Raw genomic sequence first — 16,929 nt, forward strand, 5'->3', positions numbered from 1 at the left:
ACAATCTCCACACATACCACTGAATCGTTAATTAGCTGTTCACAACTACTAAAGCTATATATATATAAAAATTCAATTTCCTACAAATTGGTGAAGAATTACACAAAACTGTGAGTTTACATAAATCAAGAGAATTAAATCACACCTGATTCTTATAAAAAACAAACAAATTTCAACTCTACCATACACATTTTACAAGCAGATTATCTTTTAAAGCCTTGCAATGACTTTAATTGAGGTAATCTATATAATATCTCAATACAAACAGGAAAAGAAGAAAGAAAAAGTGACCGAAGAAGTTCCTGAGCTTATTCTTAACCAATTTCTATATATTTAACAAATCTGAGCAGGCATTCAATATATTTTATTAAAGCATCTTACTTACCTGAATTTAAATCTCGAACTGATCGAAAGTGATAGAAATTGCCCAAGCCTTTCAGATCTCAGCAACAAACATCATGTTCAGATGATAAGAACGATGAATCTAAGGTTTCTATGAGCTTGAACTAAGGTTTCAATTAGAGAATAACAAAGAAAACTGGCACAACAGCTAAAGAAAGAAGAGAATCCAAAGGTGAGTAGCCTGAAATGACGATTTTCACCGAAGAAAACTGAAGAAGAAGAACGGATCTATAATTTGGAAGGTTATTTAGGGTTTCCAACTAAAATTTATGGTTTCTAAACAAACCTAGGGTTTGAAAACAAAAAATAAAGAAAAGGGAGGTTGCCTGAAGCTATGACAAACGATCGGCAAAAATGGGGAAAGAGGTTAGGGTTTCTAACTTGAATTTAGAATTTAGACAGATTCAATCAACAGAAAGTGAGGTTTATTGAGGCTTGAGTGAAGAGAAGTATGTCGGAAAAATGACCGGATTTGCCGGAATCTCGTCGGCAACTAGTCGAAGAAGATGGAGAAGGTGCTGGATCTGGCGAGATCTGGGGGAGGAAATCTCTCTTGCTTCTCTCCTTCGCTTGCTCGATCTGCAGATCTCTCTTTGATTTTCTCGGAGATAGACCGGAGGAGGATCGATTGGCCGGAGAAAGATCGTTGCCGGAGATTGTGATTGTCGGAGACGAAGGAATGGAGTCGGCCGGACTTGCAGAGATGACCGGAGAGGAGGTGGATCGGATGCGGCTGAGCGATGGTGGAGAGAAAGTCGCCGAAGAAGGTGACCGGAGTTTTGCAGACAATTGATCGGAAAATACTACCGGAGAAGAAGAATAAGCATGAAATGGGTTTTGATATCTCAGATCTACTTCTCCCTCTCGTCTGCGAAAGATTTTTTTTTTTTTAGCAAAAATGAAGTCTTCCCCTTTGTAACGAATAAAAAGGCTTTATATAAGAGAATGCTAAATTCGCACCTCCCCCATTACTTTGGACAGCCCCATCTAGGATAATTCACCCCCCCCTCTTCCGGTTTATACTAAGGCATTCCCTCGGCTCGTTTACCAGGCAAATGCGCTCGGATTTCGATGAAAATTTACAGGGACCTAGCTGGGACCTTAACCTAGCTAAGGGCGGAGTTTGGGATCCTAGCTGATTGATTTGGTTGGATTTTTGCTCAAACACGGGAGGCTCAAGGTACGGTCAAAATGGGGTGTCTACACCTGGTCATCACCATGCTGGTGGCCAACTGGGAAATGAAGAAGATCTTGGTCGACAACGGGAGTTCCGCAGACATCCTCTATTATCACGCTTTCGAGCGGATACTGATCGGAACCGACCGCCTGAAGCCGGCCAACTCGGATCTGTTCGGGTTCTCCGGAGAAGTTGTCAAAGTCGAAGGGCAGATCGAGCTTCCAGTTCTTATCGGGGAGCCGCCCTGCCAGTCCGTCGCCATGGTAAACTTCTTGGTGGTAAGGGCCAAGTCGGCCTACAATGCTATCTTGGGCCGCCCCGGCTAGAATCTCCTTCTAGCCGTTCCCTCCGCCTATCATCAGAAGATGAAGTTCAGTACACCAGGGGGTGTAGGGGAAGTCAGAGGGGACCAGCCCCAGTCGAGGCAGTGCTATGCAGCGGCGCTGAAAGGAAAGAATGCGTCTGAATCTCTGCCGATCGAGCTGTTTGATCTAAGGGATGAAGCCCAGATCACAGTAAACGAGCCGGCCGAGGACGTCATATATGTCCCGTTGTATAGCGATGACGACCAGAGGGTTGTGCAGATCGGCTCTGCCCTGCCAGAGGCCGCGCAACAGGATCTTGCTCAGTTCCTCAGAGCGAATGTAGATGTCTTTGCCTGGGTCCCTTCAGACATGCCCGGGAACGACCTGCAATCAGCACCCATGAGCTCGGGGTTGATCAGACCTGCAAGCCCGTGAAGCAGAAGAGGAGGCACTTCGCGCCAGAAAGGCAAAGGGCCATCAGAGAAGAGGTGGAAAGGCTTCTGAAGGCAGACTTCATCCGTGAGATCCAGTATCCGGACTGGCTCGCGAATGTTGTGATGGTGAAGAAGTCTAATGGGAAGTGGAGGACGTGCATAGATTTTACAGACCTGAATAAGGCCTGCCCGAAGGACAGCTACCCGCTCCCAAAGATTGATCAGCTCATCGACGCTACCGCAGGTCACGAGCTGTTAAGCTTCATGGACGCCTTCTCAGGATATAATCAGATCAGAATGCATGAGCCCGACATTCCGAAGACATCCTTTGTAACCGATCAGGGGACTTATTGCTATCGAGTTATGCCTTTCGGACTGAAGAACGCAGGGGCCACCTACCAGCGGCTCGTCAACAGGTTGTTCAAAGAGCAAATCGGCCGCAATATGGAAGTCTACGTGGACGATATGCTGGTCAAGAGCATAGCTGCCTGTAATCATGTTGCCGACCTCGAAGAAGCATTTCAAGTCTTGAGGGAGCACAACATGAAGCTCAATCTGACCAAGTGTACGTTCGGCGTCTGAGCGGGCAAGTTTCTGGGCTTCATGGTAAGCCAGAGAGGGATAGAAGCGAATCCTGAGAAAATCAAGGCGGTGATGGAGCTGACTCCACCCAGAACTATCAGAGAAGTACAGCGCCTGACCGGTCTGGAAGCTGCCTTGGGGCGGTTCATCTCTAAGTCCGCAGAAAGATGTCTTCCGTTCTTCAACGCAGTCAAGGGTATAAAAACCGCGCCCTGGACTCCGGAGTGCCAAGCGGCATTTGAGGAGCTGAAGCAGTACTTGTCCTCTCCACCGTTGCTGTCAAAGCCAGAGCCAGGAGAAGAGCTGATTCTGTATCTCTCAGCGGGACCTTTGGCAGTCCCAGCAGTACTGATCAGAGAGGAGTACCACCAACAAAAGCCAATCTACTATGTCAGTAAGGTCCTCCATGATGCAGAGACAAGATATCAGCGGGTCGAGAAGCTCGTATACGCCCTCGTTATGGCGGCCAGAAAATGAAGGCCGTATTTCCAGGCGCATACGATCAAAGTCCTGACAGGACAGCCCCTGAGGCAGATCCTCCACCGCCCAGACACTTCAGGTCATCTTGTGAAGTGGGTCGTGGAGCTCAGCGAGTTTGACATTAAATATCTGCCCAGGCCGGCAATCAAAGCCCAGGTTCTTGCGGATTTCATAGCTGAATGTACCATGCCAGATTCAGACCCCGGGTCAGAAGCAGCGCTTCCTACAGCAGCAGAACCGGCTATATCCGAGCAGCAGGTCGAAGCCGAAGCGGTTCCGCTTACAGGGCCCGAGGATGCACCTCCTCCGACCAGTCCGCTTCCGTGTTCTGAAGAGCCGCTCTGGGAGGTGTATGTTGACGGATCTTCAAATAAAGGTGGCAGCGGTGCCGGGCTAATCCTCACAGGGCCAGATGATTTCGTCCTGAATTATGCCTTCAGGTTTGGATTCCGTGCGTCAAACAATGAGGCAGAGTACGAAGCTCTCATCGCCGGAATGAACCTCGCCGCTCAGGCCCGCGCTCAGAAACTGAAAGCGTATTGTGATTCGCAGCTAGTCGTATGTCAGATTCAAGGAGTATATGAGGCCCGTGAAGAGCGAATGATCAAATATCTGCAAAGGGTCCGTGTCCTGGCCGGCAAGTTCAAAAGTTTTGAGCTCATCAGAGTCCCCTGGGCTAAAAATACAAAGGCTGATGTGCTCTCAAAGCTAGCGGCTTCAGGCTACACCGCTCTAAAAGAAATCCGTATGGAGTTCCTAAAGACCTCCAGTATTGATGACCAGCCCGTCGTAGTAATGCAGATCGACGACGAGCCGTGCTGGATGGATGAGATCATCAGATATTTGCGCAGCGGAGAACTCCCCGGGGAGAAAAAAGAGGCCCGTAAAGTCGTACAGCGGGCAGCAAGGTTTTCATTTGACGGCGAGACTCTGTACAAGAGATCTTACACCCTCCCGTACTTGAAGTGTATCCGGCCAACCGACGCCCTGTATGCCCTGCGAGAGACCCACGAGGGGATTTGCGGAGAACATCTTGGGGGCAAGGCCCTGGCCATCAAAGTCCTTCTAAGAGGCCTGTACTGGCTTACATTGAGACAAGATGCACTGAGCCTTGTGAAGAAGTGCGAGAAGTGTCAGAAATTTTCTCCCACCGTTCACCAGCCTGCCGTGCCAATGGCTCCGATCATCAGCCCTCTCCCTTTTGCTATCTGGGGAATGGACATCTTAGGTCCTTTTCCGCCGGCCTCCGGAGGTCGCGAGTTCGTCGTTGTCGCCATCGACTACTTTACAAAGTGGGTAGAAGCTGAACCCCTGGTCAAGATCACCGAGCAGAACGTCCAGAACTTTTTCTGGAAATCAGTGGTGTGCAGATTTGGGATACCCCGGGTCCTCATAACGGACAATGGCAAACAATTCGACTCGAGGAATTTCAGAAAGTTTTGTGCGGATCTGAAGATTGAGCAAAGGTTCACTTCCGTGGCACACCCTCAGACGAATGGGCAGACTGAAGTGACGAACAGGACTCTGCTGCAGGGGATAAAGAAAAGATTGGATGATAAGGCCGGACGCTGGGCTGACGAGCTGTACCATGTGCTCTGGGCATATCGGACTACCCCACGCACTGCAACGGGTGAGTCGCCTTTCAATCTCTCCTTCGGAACAGAGGCTGTGATCCCGGTTGACATCGGCGTTCCTTCCCCAAGAATTGTTCACTTCAATGAACAGCTTAATGGGGACGGGCTCCGTGCCAACCTCGACTTGCTTGAAGAGGTCCGTGAGGAGTCACAGATCAGGGCCGCAGCGTATAAGCAAAAGGTGTCTAGATAGCATGACACGAAGATCCGACCAAGGGAGTTCCACACAGGCGACCTAGTTTTGAGGAAAGCGGCCGTCTCCCAGCCAAGAAGGGTGGGCAAACTCTCCCCGACTTGGGAAGGGCCGTACCGAGTCAAAGAGGTCATCCGTCCAGGAAGCTACCGCCTAGATACACTTGACGAGCAGCTGCTGCCGCACGCCTGGAATTCCAGAAATCTTCGAATATACTATCAATAGTCTTTTCCTTTGCTTTTGAAGGCCTGTAAAGAATCTCTGTAATGAAATTTCAAAAAAGAAATAAAGTAGAGTTGTCATTAAACTGTGTTCCTCACTTTTGAGTCACTAATATATGCCAACTCCTCCAGTCAAAGACTCTAAGTGTTTGCAGACTTAGCTCTTATTCTAAGTGTTTGTAGACTTAGAGAACAGCAGTGGAGCACTCCGGCGCGTCCAATCTGGTGTGGAGACCAGTTCCGACCACATGGACCCGCCCTAGTGAAAACCACCTCAAAAGACCTGCCCGGCCTAGCCGTCTACATCCGAAGCCGGCCAGGATATGGCGCAATCGCTAAACGCCAAAACACCTGTCCGGCCTAGCCGTCTACAGCATTTGCCGGACAGGATATGGCGCAAACGCCAGGCGCCAAAAAGACTCTAAGTGTTTGCAGACTTAGCTCTTATTCTAAGTGTTTGCTGACTTAGAGAACAGCAGTGGAGCACTCCGGCGCGTCCAATTTGGTGTGGAGACCAGTTCCGACCACATGGACCCGCCCTAGTGAAAACCACCTCAAAAGACCTGCCCGGCCTAGCCGTCTACATCCGAAGCCGGCCAGGATATGGCGCAATCGCTAAACGCCAAAACACCTGTCCGGCCTAGCCGTCTACAGCATTTGCCGGACAGGATACGGCGCAAACGCCAGGCGCCAAAAAGACTCTAAGTGTTTGCAGACTTAGCTCTTATTCTAAGTGTTTGCAGACTTAGAGAACAGCAGTGGAGCACTCCGGCGCGTCCAATTTGGTGTGGAGACCAGTTCCGACCACATAGACCCGCCCTAGTGAAAACCACCTCAAAAGACCTGCCCGGCCTAGCCGTCTACATCCGAAGCCGGCCAGGATATGGCGCAATCGCTAAACGCCAAAACACCTGTCCGGCCTAGCCGTCTACAGCATTTGCCGGACAGGATACGGCGCAAACACCAGGCGCCAAAAAGACTCTAAGTGTTTGCAGACTTAGCTCTTATTCTAAGTGTTTGCAGACTTAGAGAACAGCAGTGGAGCACTCCGGCGCGTCCAATTTGGTGTGGAGACCAGTTCCGACCACATGGACCCGCCCTAGTGAAAACCACCTCAAAAGACCTGCCTGGCCTAGCCGTCTACATCCGAAGCCGGCCAGGATATGGCGCAATCGCTAAACGCCAAAACACCTGTCCGGCCTAGCCGTCTACAGCATTTGCCGGACAGGATACGGCGCAAACGCCAGGCGCCAAAAAGACTCTAAGTGTTTGCAGACTTAGCTCTTATTCTAAGTGTTTGCAGACTTAGAGAACAGCAGTGGAGCACTCCGGCGCGTCCAATTTGGTGTGGAGACCAGTTCCGGCCACATGGACCCGCCCTAGTGAAAACCACCTCAAAACACCTGTCCGGCGTAGCCGTCTACAGCATTTGCCGGACAGGATACGGCGCAAACGCCAGGCGCCAAAAAGACTCTAAGTGTTTGCAGACTTAGCTCTTATTCTAAGTGTTTGCAGACTTAGAGAACAGCAGTGGAGCACTCCGGCGCGCCCAATTTGGTGTGGAGACCAGTTCTGACCACATGGACCCGCCCTAGTGAAAACCACCTCAAAAGACCTGCCCGGCCTAGCCGTCTACATCCAAAGCCGGTCAGGATATGGCGCAATCGCTAAACGCCAAAACACCTGTCCGGCCTAGCCGTCTACAGCATCTGCCGGACAAGATACGGCGCAAACGCCAGGCGCCAAAAAGACTAAGTATTTGCAAACTCGGAGACAGAAGTGGATCAGTCCGACTAATGACATCCGGTTAACCACTCCGGCTCGGCAGAAAAATGAGGAAGAAGCACAGACAACATACGTACAAAAACAAGATAGCCGTACAGACAGTTAGACAAAATTGAATTTGTATTCGTATTACAAAAGTGCTCTTCTCGCCGAGCTGGCTTACAAAGATTGAGCCTCTCGGGCCATTACAAAATTTTTTTTTACAAAAAAATAAGAACTGGAGGTCTGCCCGGCCACTCAGGCCTCCCCGTCGGCCGCCTCGTCAGTGACCACCTCTGCAGTAAGGGCTGCATCCTGGCCGGCCTCGGCGGTTGGAGGGGTGACCTCGGAAGCCAGAGCGACTTCCTGTTCTACCTCGTTGGGTTGGGAGGATCCCACTTCACCTTCTTCCTCCTCGTCCTCTTCATCCTCTGGAGGTGCGTACGGGACGTCCAGTCTGTCCAGAGAGATGTCGGGATAAGCCTTCTTAACCTGCTCAGAGCAGAGGAGGAACCCCGCCTTATAGGCTTGGAGGCCCAGGTTGAAGAACTGTGTGTCCTTCCTCTCTTCGGCCTCCCGTACTGCCACTTTTACGGCAGCCTCGACGGCCGCCTTTTCCCTCTGGTCGGCTCTCTCCCTCACAGTTAGGAGATCCTGCACGGCTTGGTTCTTGACCCTCTGCACCTCGTCCTTGAGACTGTTGCATTCGGCCTCTTTGACCTGGACGATTTCACTAAGTCCGTCCTTGTCCCTCTGGAGCTCGCCCTTCTCGGACTGTATCTGTGTGAGCGTGTCAGAGAAGAGATAACTCTTCTTTGCCATGTCTCTTGAGTATACTTGGAGCTGATAGAGGGCGGAGGCGATCGCCTCTGCGCAGGTCTCCGGTGCCTCTTTCTCGACTTCTCGTCGGTCATTCGGGAGGATGCCCTGGAACATCAGTTCTGTGGCCACCCGGCTATCACCCAGGCCGGTGTCCGTCTTTTGCACCGCCCAGTTTGGGCGAAAAACATTATCAGCTCTCGCCGCCGTGGCGGCGGGGATACCCAGCACTGGCCCGCTGTGCCGGGGCTCTGCCTCCCGTGCAGACCCTGAGCTCTGCCCGGCTCGGCTTGGCCGGCTCGGCTTGATTGCGAGCTTGTGAGTCGCCCGGCTACTTTTGAGGGGATTAGCCAGCGCGACCATCGCCGGGGTTGACTCCGGCACCTTCCTTTTCTTGCCCTTAGGTTGGGGCTGCTCATGCGTTGGGGACGATTGGGAGCTCTGCCTTATTCTGTCCATCATGGACATCTGCTTCACCATTTCTGAACGTAAAAAAAAAAAAAAAAAAAACAGAACAGAGTTAGAATTACAAAAATTGGGGGGCGAAGGAGTCAGAGGAAAAGAAAGGAACATTTCAAAATATAAGAGCTGGCCTAAGAACATTTACGTACGTGCCGGCGTCGCACGGCTGACACCGAGCTCCACCAGGACGGCCTCCTCGGAGAATTCCGAGCAGTTTGTTTGACCGCGCTTCAGCTCTTCTTTGATCAAAATAAAGGTCATGTAGTCGTAGCCTTTGAGGACCGGCTTTCGACTAAGACTCTTGGTGTCCGGCGTTCTCCACTCCAACGAGAACGGCCATTGGGAGCTCTGCTCGGTGTCCCAAGCATAGAAAAACCTGTTCTTCCATGTGTGAATGGAAGTAGGTATGCCAGTGATCATTTTCACCTCGGGCCGTTGGCTGATGTAGATCCAACCGCCGTCCTTATGCCTCTTCAGATGCGCACACCTTCTGAAGACGGGCAGGGTGGGGTTCCTACGGACCCGGACTCCCAAAAGGTGCAGGAAGCCGACCAGCGTCCTCCAAGAGTTCGGCACGACCTGTGTGACCGCCAGCCCGTAATAATTCAGCACCTCAACAAAAAATGGATGCAAGGGAAGTCTGAGCTCGGCCCGTAAGGCTTCTTCGTATAGGCATAGATCTGCACTATCGTTGCTGGCCCGGTCCCCTTCAACGGCCGCCCTCAAAAGGTACCGGTCAGGAATACAGTATTTCCCCCGGATGGCCTGAAGTTTGCCCGGGCCTAGATGATTCACCTCGTACAGAGCCCCAACGTTGTACTGCGGGTTGGCCTCCATCCGTGCCTCTGCTATTACCTCTACGGGTGCGCGTGGCAAGCGAGGAACTTCAATATGTTCTTCGTCGTCGCTGGTTTCTACCCGGTGCGGTCCGTCCCCACGGACCGGGATTGTGTCTAAGTCCACAATCTCTTCCTCTCCGCTCTCCTCGTCTACTACAATTATTACCTCCTCGTCCTCAACACCAGCCTCCGCAGGAGAGGCCGGCCCCGTCCTCTCCGACGCCCCGGACCCACTACTACTACTAGTCGAGCCGGACTCCTTTGAGCCGGAGTCCGACTCGGAACTGGTGCTAGACATTAAAAAGGAACAAAAGAAAAGCTAAAAGAAATTACCGAACTGAGGTGCTGATTGAAGATCTCCGGGCTCACTGATTCGAGGCGGGCAGAAAATTGACTAGCCGAGCAGCAGAGAAGGAGAGGAGAATGTAAAAAGTGAAAAATGAAGAGTAAAAACTCTGGTATATATAGGCTTGCAAGAGCGGGAAAAATCCCGCCCTTTTCCCACCAGCCGGAGTGCGCCACGTCGCCTGCCGCATTAAATGCGCCGCTCGCATTAAATGCGCTGCTCCGCATTAAATGCAAGGTACAAGTTCCAAAGCGCTAAGTGATGACGCCTGGAAGACAACATATCTGTCCGGCCTGGCCGTCCAACGCCTTAACCGGAGCCGGACAGGATACGGCGCAATCACAACGCGACAAAATACCTGCCCTGCTTTGCCGCCTAGAAGGCTTAGCCGGACAGGATATGACGCGTTGGCTGGAAGACAACATATCTGTCCGGCCTGGCCGTTCAACGACGAAGCCGGACATGATACGGCGCAATCACAACGCGACAAAATACCTGCCCTGCTTTGCCGCCTAGAAGGCTTAGCCGGACAGGATATGACGCGTTGGCTGGAAGACAACATATCTGTCCGGCCTGGCCGTTCAACGACGAAGCCGGACATGATATGGCGCAATCACAACGCGACAAAATACCTGCCCGACTTTGCCGCCCAGAAGGCTTAGCCGGACAGGATATGACGCGTTGGCTGGAAGGCAACATATCTGTCCGGCCTGGCCGTTCAACGCCGAAGCCGGACAGGATATGGCGCAATCGCTACGCGACAAAACACCAGCCCGACTTTGCCGCCCAGAAGGCTTAGCCGGACAGGATAAGATGCGTCCGCTAGGCAACAGAGAGGCTGTCCGGCCTAGCCGCCCCGTCCAGGAGATCTGCCCGGCAACGACGCCCAGAGAGTTTTGCCGGCCAGACTTCTGGTTCGAATTTTGATCAGACTGGATTGCACATGGGCTCCTGCCCGGCCGTGCTCCTTCAGGCCAGGCCACAAGGCCGGACCAGGCCGCCCAGAGGCCCCCTGGCCACTGCAGTTCTTCTGGCCCCCAGATGAGGCCGGCCTCAGATGCCCAGAGGCCTCAAGGTCGGCCAGATGCTGTTTTAACCCTCTTTTTGCTTCCCCTGGCCGCTGTCACGACTCGGAGAACCAGGGGGCAACTGATGGGTCCGGACTCAGCACTGATGGGATTCAGACTCAGCACTGATGGGTCCTAACTCAGTATCCAATTGGCTGCTGGCACGTGGCCCTCACAAGGACCGTTGGAAGGCCAACACCTGTCCCTACTAGGTGTGACACCTGGACCAATCAGGGACTTCCACCCGCCCTCCTTAGGTATGAGACCTGGTCCATACAGAGGCCACCACCTGTCCTGGACAGGTGGCTCAGAACTACCACCTGTCCTGGACAGGTGGCTCAGAACTACCACCTGTCCTAGACAGGTGGCTCAGAATCACTATAAATAGCCTTCACTTGTGCTAAGGTGAGAGATCTGAAAATCAAAACTCTAAGCTTTTGCTCTGACATTGCTCTGCACTCCTGCTCATACTGACTTGAGTGTCGAAGCGCCCGTCCGGAGTACCATTCCGGGTTGGTCCTCTGACCTTTTTTTTCTTGTCTGTACCCTTGTGCAGCGCAGGACTCCACCAGCCCTTCAGCCGTGACTTGTTAGCCCGGACCATCCAGCCCTACCATAACCTGTTACCAATTTTAGACCTAACAGCGTTTAATACTATGTTTATAACTTTTTTACAAAAAAACACTATTTTTAGTAAAACATTGAAAACACTTTTAAAATTGGTGCGCATTAAATGCATTTTTTGGTCTACTTTCCAACTTTACCCCGCTATATTTTGTAAATGACAAAATTTTAAACATTTTTTTATGTTTTTTACTACAATTTTTTAAACAAATACCGTGTCAAACTCGAATTTTTCTCATCCCCCCCCTTTTTTTTTTTTTTTTGCCAAATCCGGTTTTGCCAACTATGATCAAGTCTCTAATTTGGAGTTGGGATTTGATTCCAATCCTGTCCAATTCCAGCATTTGGTTCAAAAAATGAGCTGAATCAAGGGGATGGCATTGACACCGGGGCGAAGTTAGAGGTGGAAATGCCAGAATTTGTTTCCTGCTCCAAGAGGTGGTATTCTAATTTCGGAATATGATGTCAATTCCTATTCCTGATTCCGACATCAAGCACTAGAATTGGCGTCTTATTTTGATTCATCTTGATTCCCACATTTGGTTTAAAAAAAAAAACGGAATCAAGTGGGCAGAATTGATAAGCAGAATAGAATTGAATGCAAATAAAAATATACGAATCTGTTTCTTGCCTCAATAGGTGATTTTCTGATTCCACCCTGATAGGAATGAAATTTTTTTGAAAAATTTGGCTGCTGACATTGGCACTACCATCTTTTAATAATTGCACAGACTTAGCTTGTCCTTTCTGTTTTAATTTATATCCTAGTTTTCGGGAAATGTAATAACTTTCGACAGCTGTTTAAATAATAAAAGACAAGATGAGTTAGTGCTATTATTGAAAAATGGTAGTGCCAATATCAGTAGCCAAAAATTTTTATTTTTATTTTTCTCATTCCGTTTGAGTTGGTGCTATTATTGAAAAATGGTTGTGGTGGGCCCGACGCCGATGTAATTCTCTTGCTATTGTGCCCAAACTTCTCTTCGTTAATCTGATCCAATATATTTTCACCCCCCCATGCACTACGCATGCGCCCCCATTATAAGGTGATTTGACGTCAACAGTGGGCAACTTTAACGTTTTTTGACGTCAAATCACGTCATAAGCAGGGCGCATGCGTACTGCAGGGGGGTGAAAATATCATCGCCCTAAATTAACCCCAGCTGGATTGTTCAAGAATGACACGTGGTACAAGCAAAACCCTAACGAGAGGCAGAGAAGGGTCATCGAACGTGGAGAAGACCAGACACGTAGCAGAGAGAGAGATGCTCTCTATCGTACAGATATCACTATAAATCTTTTCAGCCGTTGATCTCTGACTTGTGGAGGGTGTCTCTACCGTTGGATCTCCGACACAGGGCACGAGGGCGTGGGCCTACTCAATACTGTGGTCAGCCATCTCTTTCTCTCATTAAATTTGGGTTCTGTGATTAGGGTTTGTGCTTGTTTATATAGTTACATCTTTTTATTAGAATGTTTGTGAATTTTAAATTTTTGGACTGTTGGTATATTTGTGATTTTGGGTATTCTAGTTTTGATTGTTTTACTTTTTAGGAGGATTAGTTTTTGGTTTTGAATTGGATAAGATTTGGTTGGTTTGTTTTCAATTAGGAGTCTAGTTCTTGGATTTCAATTTATGTTCTAAGTGTTCACATAATTTGTTACTATACACAAGAGAACTTGTTTGATGGTTGTGTTTCTTTTTCTTGCATATTGATGTTTTGTAGGGTGTAGGAGACAAATTTGTGCTTTGAATGTGCACAAATTTTCGCATAAAGGCTGTAAATGTGTCATTCATTAAGATAAGAAATGTTGAATTCATAGTGAACTTAATGGGAATGCCTTTCTCTCTTACAATCCTTACCTAGATCTTAGATCCAATTTAGAAAAGAATTCTGCCTCATGTATATCTTTCGATAATTCTTTTTTTTGAAAGATGAATTTCATTACCGGAAAAGGTCAACATGCAGGGGATAACTTATCCCCCACATGCGGCAGATACAACCCATCAGTATTACTAGTAATAGATTACATCAGTTATATTAATTTCCATTTCCCGCAAGTTCGGGCACAGTAAAAATAGACATTGATTCCAGTTGAACTCATTGGCCAGATGGTCAGCCATCTCATTGGCTGATCTTCTCCTGTGTACTATATATCAGGATGGATTACGCGTACTAAATCCCTGATTTCAACAATGAGATCATGGATTTTCCATGGCCCATTGGATTGCATTCGTTGAGTCACCCTCCACGATAAACGATAAGCTGACCAAGCTTGTTCAAGGAGAACCATTTGAGGCCAAATAAGAGAGCTCTTATTTCAGCTTCGTTTGCATCACATATGCCCACGGGTCCGAGTAGGACATTAAAACCTTCTCATTGGAATCACGAACAAAACCCCCGATCCCAGCCATTCCGGGATTTCCAATAGCACTTAAGTCAAAATTCAACTTAAACCATCCATTTCGGTGGTGATATCCATTTCGGGGTAATCTTTTCCTTCACATTCAGCTCCCGTATTATGGCATTCTAGTTTCTCAATATGTCGTCAATTCTGTAAGAAAGCCTCATCCTGTCCTTGATACATGAGATAAGCTCAACTTTGATTTCGAAATTAACCCAATTCGTCCGCTTTGACGTGTCTTCAAAGATCCGATTGTTCCTTTCCTTCCAAATGTTCCAAATTATAATGTCTGGGAGGAGTTTCCACATTGCTACACCAGTTTTACCAAAAGGTACTCCATACCAGTTCAATAACAGTCTTTTAATACTCTTTGGGAAGACCATGCCACACCAAAAGATCTCATAATGTCCACCCACTGTTTATAGGAAAATGGACAGTGTAAGAGTAGATGGTCTAAGGAAAATGGACAGTGTAAGAGTAGATGGTCTAATGTTTCCTCCGCCTGCCTACACAAAACACACCAACTTGCGATTTGGAACTTTCTTCTTTTGAGCCTGTCACATGTATTGATGCTCTTATGAACGACGGTTCATGCAAAAACCACCACTCTTGGAGGAGCATTTGCCTTCCATATGATTGCTCGACTCTTCGCTTTTCTACTCCCATTATTCAAGTCGGAGAAGAATGACTTGACAGAGAAGCTTCCATCGGGGTCGGGCATCCATATTCTCTCGTCAGATACAAAGCACGAGCAATAGAAAGAATTAAGGGTATGGAGCATTGACGTAAAGCTCTCAATTTCTTTATCTTTGAGGTCTCTACGTAATCGAATATCCCAAAACCCCCTCCCATTATCCGCAATCCTAACCAAGTAATCTGAAACTTTAGACTCATCGTTGATGGCAAGCCTAAACAAATTCGGATAGGTGTTCTTTAGTGTATTGATCCCCACCCATAGATCCATCCAGAATCGGACCTCATTTCCTTTCCCAACTTTGTACCGGACAAGGGACTCAAAGTGAAATCGTGATGCACAAATAGATATCCATACTCCCGACCCTTTACCACCTACTGGATTTCTAGCATTCTATTCCCCCCACTTGTTCCCGTATTTATCCCCAATAACTTTGTGCCATAAGCTTTCCTTGTCTTCCTCATCCCTCCACAACCATTTGCCTTGCAATGCCTTATTACGCACTCTTATTTTCTCAATTCCCAACCCTCCATGCTTCTTCAATTTGGATACCTTCTTCCAATTAATCAGATGTTTGGTCCTCTTCATTTTTCCATCCCCTTCCCAAAGAAAGTCTCTTTGTAGTTTTTCTATTCTTAGTGCCACTTTTGACGGGATCTTATACAACGACATGAAGTATATCAGCATGTTAGCAAGAGCGGCTTTAATCAAAGTGATTCTACCACCAAGTGAAATGTATTTTTTCTTCCAAGTTGCTAACTTGCTCTCGATTCTCTCCACCACCGGGTCCCACTGTGCCGCAGTTGGTACCCCATAGCTTAGCGGAAGCCCCGAATCAGTGATTGGTAACTTCTCTTCTCTGCACCCTATACTTTGAGCATGTCTTTCCACCACTGCTTGTTCCACATTGATGCCAGCCATGGAACTCTTGGAAAAATTGATTCTTAAACTGGATGTTATTTTAAACCAACGAAATACCCTGTTCAAGTTTTCAACAGATGCACCATCATCCTCTACAAACACGAGTGTGTCATCAGCAAACTGGAGATGACTCACTGTTTCAGAATTGTTACTGGGTTTCAGTCCTTTGATGTAGCCTCTCTGCTTTACTCTTGATATCATAAGGCTCAATACCTCAACAATCATAATGAATACATAGGGTGATAGTGTGTCCCCCTGCCTCAGCCCTCTCGAACTTTTAAAGTATCCTTCCGCTGATCCATTCAAGAGAATTGAGAACGAGGCAGTTGAGACCAGAGATGTGTCCCATCGTTGCCATTTAACCCCAAAACACATCTTTTCTTGAATGAAGTCCAGCACCTTCCAATCCACATGATCATAGGCTTTTTCAATATCGATCTTCACAATCAACCCCCTTTGTCCATTCCTTTTCACGGACTCAAGAATTTCATTAGCTATAAGGATCCCATCTAAGATCTGTCTCTCATCAACAAAAGCTCCCTGAAATTTTGATATAATATCACCCATGACGCCCTCCAGCCGTCTAGCCATAATCTTTGCCACAATTTTGTACATGCTATGAAATAAACTAATCGGTCTGAAATCCTTGATGCCAATAACCTCCTCCTTTTTTGGAATAAGCGTAATAGAAGTCGCATTTGCGTCCCTGCATAGAATGCCGCGTTCGTGGAATTCATGTATAAATTGCATTACGTCCTCCTTAATAATTTCCCAATACTTCTGATAAAACGCCATGGGAAATCCATCTGGTCCCGGAGCTTCTGGGAACACAATTTAGAGAAAAAGTTGATTAGAAGTTCCTTGATTATGTCCTTTTCTTCTACCAATCTTCCCCCCTACAAGAGACAGTTAATTGCATTAATCCTTCTTCTGACGTTTGCCATGCGATGAAAGAAATTGGAGTTTCGGTCCCCTTCTTTTAGCCATAGTGCCCGAGATTTTTGTCACCAACATATTTCCTCCCTTCTAAGAATATCTTCATGTTCTTCCATAAGGGATAATCTTTCCATGTTTTCAGAAAACTCCAACTGTGCCATTTCTTCTTTCCGTTCCAGTGCTTCTAAAGAGGCTAATATTTCCTCTTTACGGAATTTTTTGGATTCATCCATTTTCTACCTTTCCTTAATCTCGTGCTTCACTGTTTTCAGCTTCTTGTGTAGAATGAATCCCTCCCATCCATCCATGAGTTCCTGATTCCACCATGATCGAATCTTTTCTTCGAAACCTGGGGTTTCACATAACGCCAGATTAAATCTGAAAGGTCGAAGCCCACCCGAGAATTCTGCAGCTTCAAAAAGAATCGGATTATGATCTGATGTAGGTCTTGGTAACGCTCATTGATGGATCAACGGAAAGGTCTCATCCCATTCTCTTGAGATAAGAACACGGTCGAGTCTACTCGTCATCAGATTCTCCTGTTTGTTGGTCCATGTATATTTCACACCTTCCAATGGCAAATCAATAAGATAGGAATTCTGAATGAAATTTGAGAAATTCCT

The 16,929-nt window shown here is 48.0% G+C and overlaps 1 protein-coding gene across 10 annotated transcripts in view; it reads left to right on the forward strand.

Moving 5' to 3' along the window:
• Nucleotides 1–12,534: 12,534 nt before the first annotated feature.
• LOC143849689 (G-box-binding factor 1-like) overlaps nt 12,535–16,929 on the forward strand; it is a 56,770-nt gene continuing 52,375 nt past the window's right edge. For 5 of the 10 annotated variants that reach the window (XM_077358831.1, XM_077358841.1, XM_077358832.1 and 2 more), the window contains exon 1: nt 12,539–12,739. The gene's annotated coding sequence lies outside the window, so the exon portion shown is untranslated. Of the gene's footprint in view, nt 12,740–16,929 lie in introns of all 10 variants that reach the window. The other 5 variants (XM_077358836.1, XM_077358839.1, XM_077358838.1 and 2 more) reach the window with 3 other exon arrangements.

The sequence above is a fragment of the Tasmannia lanceolata genome, unplaced genomic scaffold (genome assembly GCF_043159265.1).
Source record: "Tasmannia lanceolata isolate RefF3 unplaced genomic scaffold, GAP_Taslan_0.1 ptg000018l, whole genome shotgun sequence".
NCBI lineage: Eukaryota > Viridiplantae > Streptophyta > Magnoliopsida > Canellales > Winteraceae > Tasmannia > Tasmannia lanceolata.